Source organism: Alligator mississippiensis, chromosome 2 (genome assembly GCF_030867095.1).
Source record: "Alligator mississippiensis isolate rAllMis1 chromosome 2, rAllMis1, whole genome shotgun sequence".
NCBI lineage: Eukaryota > Metazoa > Chordata > Crocodylia > Alligatoridae > Alligator > Alligator mississippiensis.
The window spans coordinates 183,843,013-183,851,099 of NC_081825.1; the positions used below are offsets into that span (position 1 = coordinate 183,843,013).

General features: G+C 51.8%; 1 protein-coding gene across 4 annotated transcripts in view; it reads right to left on the bottom strand.

Annotated features, from left to right (window-relative positions):
- Window positions 1-7,878, bottom strand: part of SLC25A22 (solute carrier family 25 member 22) — an 80,400-nt gene extending 72,522 nt beyond the window's left edge. Inside the window, exons 1-2 of one of the 4 annotated variants that reach the window (XM_019485155.1) lie at window positions 5,166-5,180; window positions 4,392-4,437 (exon numbers count right to left, since the gene is read on the bottom strand). The gene's annotated coding sequence lies outside the window, so the exon portion shown is untranslated. Of the gene's footprint in view, window positions 1-4,391; window positions 4,438-5,165; window positions 5,181-6,083; window positions 6,225-7,726 lie in introns of those variants that run through there. The other 3 variants (XM_019485157.2, XM_014604211.3, XM_014604212.3) reach the window with 3 other exon arrangements.
- Window positions 7,879-8,087: the final 209 nt, after the last annotated feature.

Consider the following 8,087-nt stretch of genomic DNA (forward strand, 5'->3'; position numbering starts at 1 on the left):
ACCCACAGATTGCAAGAATGAATGAAAGCATCACGAACAAACTTTAAAAATGGATTCCCCTTTAAAGGAGAAAAAGGTTGGAAACCATGGCTTTTCCCTTGGAGGCTATCAGACTTCCAGCCTGCAAGGGGCTGCTTGGCCCCCTGCCCCACATGCTAAGGGGCTGGGGCCGGGGTCCAGGACTGGCCATTGAGGTTTACAAGTGGGTCCTGGTACAAAAAAGGTTGAGAACCACTGCTCTAGATAGAGTGAGGGAGTACTAACAGGAATAGTTAGGGTCTGTGTTCTTTCCCTCTTTCATGTTGGTTAAAAAAGCACACGGGAAGCTCTTATGCAAAAGTACAGCCCGTGGGCCAGATGCAGCCCACCAGACCATTCTATCTGGCCTGCAGGGCCCCTAAATAATAATTTTCTAAATTTTTTATCTGCCCCAGGCTGCCTGTCTTGCGGCCCTCAATGGCTTGCCAAAACCTAGTAGCAGCCCTCCGCCCTAAATAATTGCCCACCCCTGCAAGTCAAATGGATAGAGCAATGCCCAGCTACTAGCAGTTGGGTGTGGGGAGGAGATCAAGGACGCAGTGATGAAGGGATTCTGCAAAGCATGGTTTCTCTTCTCTCACAGGGTGCATCTACATGTTCATTAATGCACAGTAGTTACTGCACATTTACTATAGTACTGGCTTAATGAAGTACTAACTAAATGCACAGTAACTACAGCTACTAAACATTAGCACTGGTGCACTTTTTTTGCGATACTTACTGTGCAGTAACCTAACACTGAGCAGTATTAGCATGGTTTTTGACCAGTACACTATTGTGCAGTATATTATTAGGCTACTGCACAGTATGCGTCTTGTGTAGACGTGTCCACTGTGTTCCAAAGAAAGGCCTGGGGAAGCCAACAGGCCCAGAAAAGAAACCAGCTTTAACTAAAGTGAGACCCAACCTTGAAGGATTCCTCAGACAGCGTCACCACAGGTGAGCACTGTCCACTTACAAGGGAGTAGGTGTAGCCATATTCCACCCACCTCAGTTGCCTAGTCCCATATGCTTTTTGTCTGAGATGCCTCATCGAAGTGTACCATTTTTCAGCAGCTGTTGGGAGCTTAGTAATTGTCCCAAAATAGTGGGATTTTTTTTTTTATTTTTTTTTAATATGACAGGCCACTTCCAGAAGTTGGGATACCTTGCAAAGGGAATCTATTCTGGACCAAGATCTGTATTCTTTAATGTCTTCATAAACGATCTGGACTCTGGTGTCAGAAACGGACTGGCTAAGTTTGCTGACTGTGCAGGCCGGGAGCGGTCCGAGGCCCTTGGGGGCGCACGGAGGGCTGTGGCCAGCAGCCCTGGCACGCGGGTCGGGGAATGCAGGCCGGTGGACTAGAATTAGGCACGGACGCGTAGCGGTTGATTAAAGATTATTTTACTTACACCGTAGATGGTCGCGGCGCAGGCAGGAAAAACTTGCTTGAGTTGCAGTTACAGACAGGAAAGAAGAAAAGCGGACAAGAGTTCTAAACTCGCGAACTCTAGCCCAATCCGGCTGAAGGCTCTAAAACCGCGAGCCCGTCGTGTCAACCGAAGAAAACAACTTGGAGAAGAGCTCTGGATACACTCACACGAAGTTTGCTAGGCTTTGTGGAACTTGCACACAGGGAAGGGGTTCGTCGAGGGATCGCTCAGCAACGGGGAGAGGCCAGAGGTTGATCAGACCCCTATAGCCTTCTTAAGGTACACGCCGGGTCCGTTAGGCTCCGCAGCGCTTAGAGTTCTTCACGAGACGTGAAGTCCTCTTCCTCCAGATGGTTGTGGAGTCCTCCAACTTGGGCGGAAACCACTCAAGCCTCTTATACGGCTAGCAAGCCAATCGCTAGCCGCCACATGGGAATAATTTAGAACTAGCCAACAGTGGGACACAAATTTGCATGCGGGTGGCGGGAACTCCTTTGCACCGGGGTTTTCTCTTTGCAACTGAGAAATGCACCCTGCAAAAAAAGCTCCTCGTGGCGGGAAATAATTTAGCAGTGCCGAAGTGCACACACACAAAATCACACCCGTGGGTTGTGACACTGACGACACCGAACTTTGGGGAAGAGTTTGGTGTCACCAGCGAACTTAACCCAGATATGTCCAGGATAGACCCCCCCCAGAGGTGGTAAAAGCACCTACTCCGGACACTTTTAAGATACGTTTGGATGCTTATCTTGCTGGGATCCTTTGACCCTAGCCGACTTCCTGCCCCTTGGGCAGGGGGCTGGACCCGATGATCTTATGAGGTCCCTTCCAGCCCTAATGTCTATGAAGTCTATTAAATGTCTATGAAGACTCCCAGACCAGGGAAGACTGGCCTGAATTTGTACAATGGCCAGCATCAAGGCCAACACAGCTCTCAGACCCAAGACATTTTAGAGGCTCAAGCTTTTGGCTTTACAGCTTGTCCTAAAGTCAGGCTCATATCCCATGTGGAATGAGCACTGTCAGACACAGCGCAATCCTGTGATATACCTGCACGCTCCATCCAGGGTGGGTGAGCTACTAACATGGCACTCTCTCCCAGAGGGACTTCTCCAAAATGTCATGTTTGTCCAGTTGCAGTGAAAAGATTATCCCGATACTGCTTAGATTTACATGTTAGTTATTATCTATTTTAAAGTGTATAATGCATCCATCATGCACATCCCAACAAGATGGTTCCCTAAAGTAAGCAAGCACTAGTCCCAACAATGAATGCTACTTCTGGTAGCAAATGCCTGCAAATTGGGTCCTGTTCACTGTTTATTAGGGATCAGCCCTCATTGTTGTGCTGAGCTCAGGTGCAGGACATTTCCTTTTCTATTCCTCCAGCTCCAGAAAGTTCTCCCTCTAAAGTATTTCACAATAATCTGCCTGAAGAACGTTATACAAGACTTACTGTATATGCATGTAACATGCAAGGCTCATAAACTAGCTATTTATTTCAGGGATTCTATTTCGCATTAGAAACTGACCCGAATCAAATCCCCAGCTCCCAAGCATTGAGCACGTACAAAAATCCAATTGTTCTAGCTTGGGCCCCTCTTTAAATCCGATACATCCCAGAATAGCTATACATAGCCAAACATCTATCAGACAAAACACAAGTGCTGGAAGCAATTTCCATGCTGACAAGGTTCCAGTCATCTGGGCTGACCAAAGATTCAGGTACAATGTCCTCTACTGCCCTACCTGTTACATTAGTTTTTGGCAGCAAAGAAAACAAAATTATTCTGACAAGTTGTCAGCCATTTTTACTTCTCATAATTTAATACTGTACGGGTCCCTGGTGTCTTTTTGAAATACAGGAACAAGACTGCTAGGTCTAAGAAGTGACCATTGACCTTCCCTGTCAATGGTTCCAAGCCAGGGGTGGGCAATTATTTTGGGCAGAGGGCCGCTTACTGAGTTCTGGCAAGCCATCGAGGGCCGCATAACAGGCAGCCCAGGGCAGATGAATATTAATTTTCTAAATTTTTTAGGGGCCCTGTGGGCCGGTTATAATGGCCTGGCAGGCTGCATCCGGCCCCTGGGCCACATTCTGCCCACCCCTGTTCTAAGCCATAATTTACAGTTAGAAAAGGATTCAAAGCCGGTCTCCTTCTGCAAATAGTCATTGCTGGCTCTCAAAATATAAGCTTTACTCTAAGGCTTACCCTGTAAACAAACCAACATATGTGCACGTGGCAAGAGAGATGACATGCCTTCCGCTGGATTTTAGGGGGTGAGGGAAGAATCTAATTTTGATTCTTGCCGGCTGAAATGCTGAAAGTAAGCGCAGCAACTGAAAAGGGAGGTACATCCTGATTAAAAGTCTCATACCCGTTTTCTAGGACAGAGGTTCTCTCAGTTAGGAATGTGTGATCTCTTTGCTTTCAAGGCTATGCAGCTGAGTAGGCAGCAAGCCAACAGAGCAGCTGCCCTCTGAATTGCCTCAGTTGTATCAGAATCATAGGTGATGTATCATTATTAGTTCAGTCGCACTTCACAGTGCTGACCTACTGGGTGCTATGGTCATGGACATGCGTGCTTACGTACAAAGCTTTAAATAAAGCTGGCAACTGCAGACAGATTAGCAGCAAGCATGTTACTGTTTGCACAAGAGTGCATCTCAGAGACTCAGGATGTTCCTCCAGTACAAGGTAGTATACAGGCACAAAGTATAGCAGGTATAGCACAATCCTTGCCCCAGAGAGTTTACAAGATCTCAGTGGGCATGGTAGAGAAAGGAGGGAATCAACTTGGTTGAGGTTACAGAGCAAGTCAGCAGCCAAGCCAAGCCAAGCTCTGCCCAGTCCCCTGGTGTCCTGTGTTCTGTCCAGGGATCAATCCACTGGGCAATCAAATAGATTAAAAGCCATACCAAACAAATGTACCTGGCATCCTGATCAGAAGTTTCTTAGACTGTGGCAGAGTGCAAGACTAAAAAAAGAGGAAGAACCCATGTTGAAAGGCCTGGAAAGGCTTTGGAAAGTTTCACATACATACTTTCACATGCAACTGCAAGCTTTAACACAGAGGGAGGCAGCATGCTGCAGGGGCTGGAGTGCAGCAATGGAGCTAAGGACACGTGGGTTCTTTGCCTGGTTGTGTCACCAATTCCTGCCAGGATGACCTGGAGACTGTCACTTAACCCACTCATATTTCTCCCTTCTTATCCAGACAGGAGCATAAAACTCAGAGACCTCAAAGGGGTCTGAGAGTCTTAAATTAGGGCTTAAATTTGTAAAGAGCTTTCAGAAGCTTAGAGATACAGGACCTACTTTTCATCCCACATACAGACTGAGCCTAATACAGGGAGACCTCATGCACAATTGGAGCAGCTAGGCACGGATAGGACAAAGCTCTGGAGAAATCAGAGCATCACGAACACACACCCCCTCCTTGAATCAAAAGGGGATAGCTACGTTAGTACAGAGGACAGGAATGTGAGGCCCAGAGAGTGTCAGCTGATTTAGTTACAGATTTCAACCTCACAGCTGAAAGCGGGCTTGGGGTTGCATGTGAAAAAAAGACCCACAGGCAAGAGGACATGCAGTTCTTGCCCTCTATGCTCAGGGAACATGCGGGAGGTGGCAGGGGGACAACCCTGAAAGCCAGGAAGGAGAAGTGGCAGGTTCCCATCCCGTAGTCTGACAGGGAAATGGTACCAGGCTCGAGAGCAGGGTCAGGGGAGATGCACACCCACGCACGCACACGTGTACATGGAGGCAAACACAGCGCAGCCTCTGCCACCAGCGCATCAGAAGGGAGTCTCAGGAGCCCATGTGGTTCCAGCTGCTTCCCAGCCAGCAAGGAAAGCCTGCAGAGGTAGACGGCAGACAGAGAGGTGGAAAAAACCAACAACCAACCACCGCCTGCACAGACAGCACCCGCCCCTGCCCACTGGTCTTTGCAGATGTGCAGCCACGTGGGTCTGAAAGGGCTCTCACGATTCAGGGCACAGCGCTGAGGAAAAGCCCCGCACGCACACACACACAGCAGGTCAGCTTGAGCCCTCTCCCAGGCAAGCCAATTCAGGCCCCAGCTACCAGCACCCCACACGGGGCTAGGTGACCTCTTGAGGTCCCCCGCCCCTCACTTCTCCAAGTCAACTCTAGCCCTCCCCGAGGCACAGGTGCTCCGGCCCCCAGCCAAGGTCACCAAGCAAGTCAGTGGCAGAGCCAGGAGCAGCCCCTCACAGCGGGTGCCACCCCTACACAGCCAAAGCCTCCCTTGCCCTCTGCCCCCCCAGCTACACCCTCCCTGGGCATCCACCACCCATCTCCTCCGCTCGCCTCAGGAAAAGGAGCAGGTTGGGGGCGGGGGGGCAAGGGGGACCTGCAACCCCCCAGCCTTCCCGCGGGTTGGCAGCGCACAGACACGCGGAGCCCCGGGGCTGGGGGCAGATCGGGGCCAGGAGGAGGGAAGCGGCCCCAGCCTGGCGCCCGCTGCGGCAGGCTCATCCCCGGGGAAGAGCAGCCCGGCCGGCTCGGCAAGGCGGCAGGAGCCGCGATCCGCCGCGCTGGAAACGCCCTGAGCACGAGCCAGCCCCGGCCTGGCCGGCAGGGGCCGAGGGCAGCACTCACCCGGCCCGGCCCGGCTGCCTCCCGCGTCTGCCTGGGCTGCGAGCGGCGAGCCCCGCGTGCGCTCGCGAGCTGGTGCAGAGCAGGATGTCTCGTCTGTGCGGCTCCTGCTCCCCCAGGCCGCGGGCAGCTCGGCTCAGCCCTGCCCCTGCCGGCCGCTCCCCGCCAGCTCCGCCTCTGCTGCTGCCTCCTTCAGTGCACTCCCCGGCGGGGGGTTTCACGTGCCAGGCATCATCCTCCACGGCACTGGAAAGGATCCGTGCCTAACACCCCCCCCCCCCCCCCCACACACACACGCGCGCGCGCGCACCCTTTGTAGTCTTGGGGGTCTACCTTGATCTCCACCCCATCTGCTCTCCTCCCACGGGGTTGGAGACAGACCAGCCCCCCCGGGGTGCTTCAAGGGCAGGAGATCAAATTCTGGAGCTTGAATGGGTTTTGGGGTATTTTTTTTTGGGGGGGGGGTGAGGGCAGTTCCCCCAGCATCATGTTTTTGGGGGGTGAGGGCAGTGCCTTCTCCCAGCTCCATGTTTTAGGGGGGAAGGGCAGTTCCCCCAGATCCATGTTTCTGGGGGGTGAGGGCAGTGCCTCCCCTCCATGTTTTTGGGGGGGGGGGTGAGGGCAATTCCCCCCCAGCTCCATGTTTTGCAGGATGAGGGCAGTGCCCCCCCTAGCTTCATGTTTTGGGGGGTGAGGGCAGTGCCCCACAGCCCCAAAAATGAGCCCTGTGCTTCCCTTCCCCAGGGCAACAGGGTGCCACTGTGGCTGGTGGATCTCTGGGGGTTTCCACACAGCAGGTTTTGAATCCCAAGAAGCAGCTGCCAAGAATGGGAGGATCTGTCTAGGGGCAGGCTCAGCCATAGAATCGTAACAAATTTGGGTCATCTAGTCCAACCACTTGCTCAAAGCAGCACCGTCCCCACTATGTCACTTCAGCCAAGGCTTTGCCCACCTGGCTCTTAAAAACCTCCAAGGATGGAGATCAGCCTCTCCAGGCAACCTTTACTACCCTTGCACACACAGAGAGGGAAAGGTATCTCTGCCCTGAAGAGCTTACAGTCTAAACAGGGGACAGATAGAAACAGAGGGGGCCTGATTATCTCCATTTGGCAGATGGGGAAATTGAGGTACAGCAGGATCAAATGATTTGCCAAAGATCTTGTGGGAAGTCAGTGGCAAGGTTGGAAACCAAACCTTCTTCTCCTGCACCCTATTCCAGTGTGGAGGACATAAGAGCGTCCTCCTTAAATCAGAAAAAAAAAAGCCTGTGCCTATGAGAGGTGTCCTCACAGAGAAAAAACCTGGCATCGCAACCCTGGCCTGGCCATGCTGTACCTGTCCTGAACGATCATCTGTAAGACCTTCCAGCCACAGAGGACCAACCCCTGAAAGAAGCAGAACTGGATCAGAGAGATCCACTCTAAAACTGAGGCTCTAGCTGCTCCCGGTGCCATCATAGCATGGGGTGAATGGCAGGTCACCCATGTGTAGCAGCCACAGCCCAGGCAGTAACTTTGGGGAGTGACAAGAAATAATGAGCATCCTCCCGGCAGTCACATGGCACAGACTGCCTGAAGAACACTAAACAAATACATGTGCCTGTGCTCACACACATACAAACACACACACACACAGAGGCCCCTTACCTGGAAGTTGGCCTTCCTTTTCCTTTCAGCAGAAGTCACCCAATGAAATGGCAGAGGGGCCTGCAGGGGAGGGCTCACTCATGTGAAACAGCTACTGCTGCTTGATCATTTCTATACTTTCCCTCTGATAAAAATACTGCACAGCACACCCGTGGCTTCATCGGGAGGAGTCATACTGAAACTAGTTTGCTCTGACCTTCCAGAGTCAGTGCATATCAGACTTTGGCGACATGCAGACTTCCTGGAGAGGAGGGGAAGGGTGGGGGAGTCAATCACATGGCTTGCTCAAATCCCTGCAGCAGTGCTGGGCATCATCATCAGTAAGGCTAGATACCTGCATCATTGTTTGATGAGTCATTGG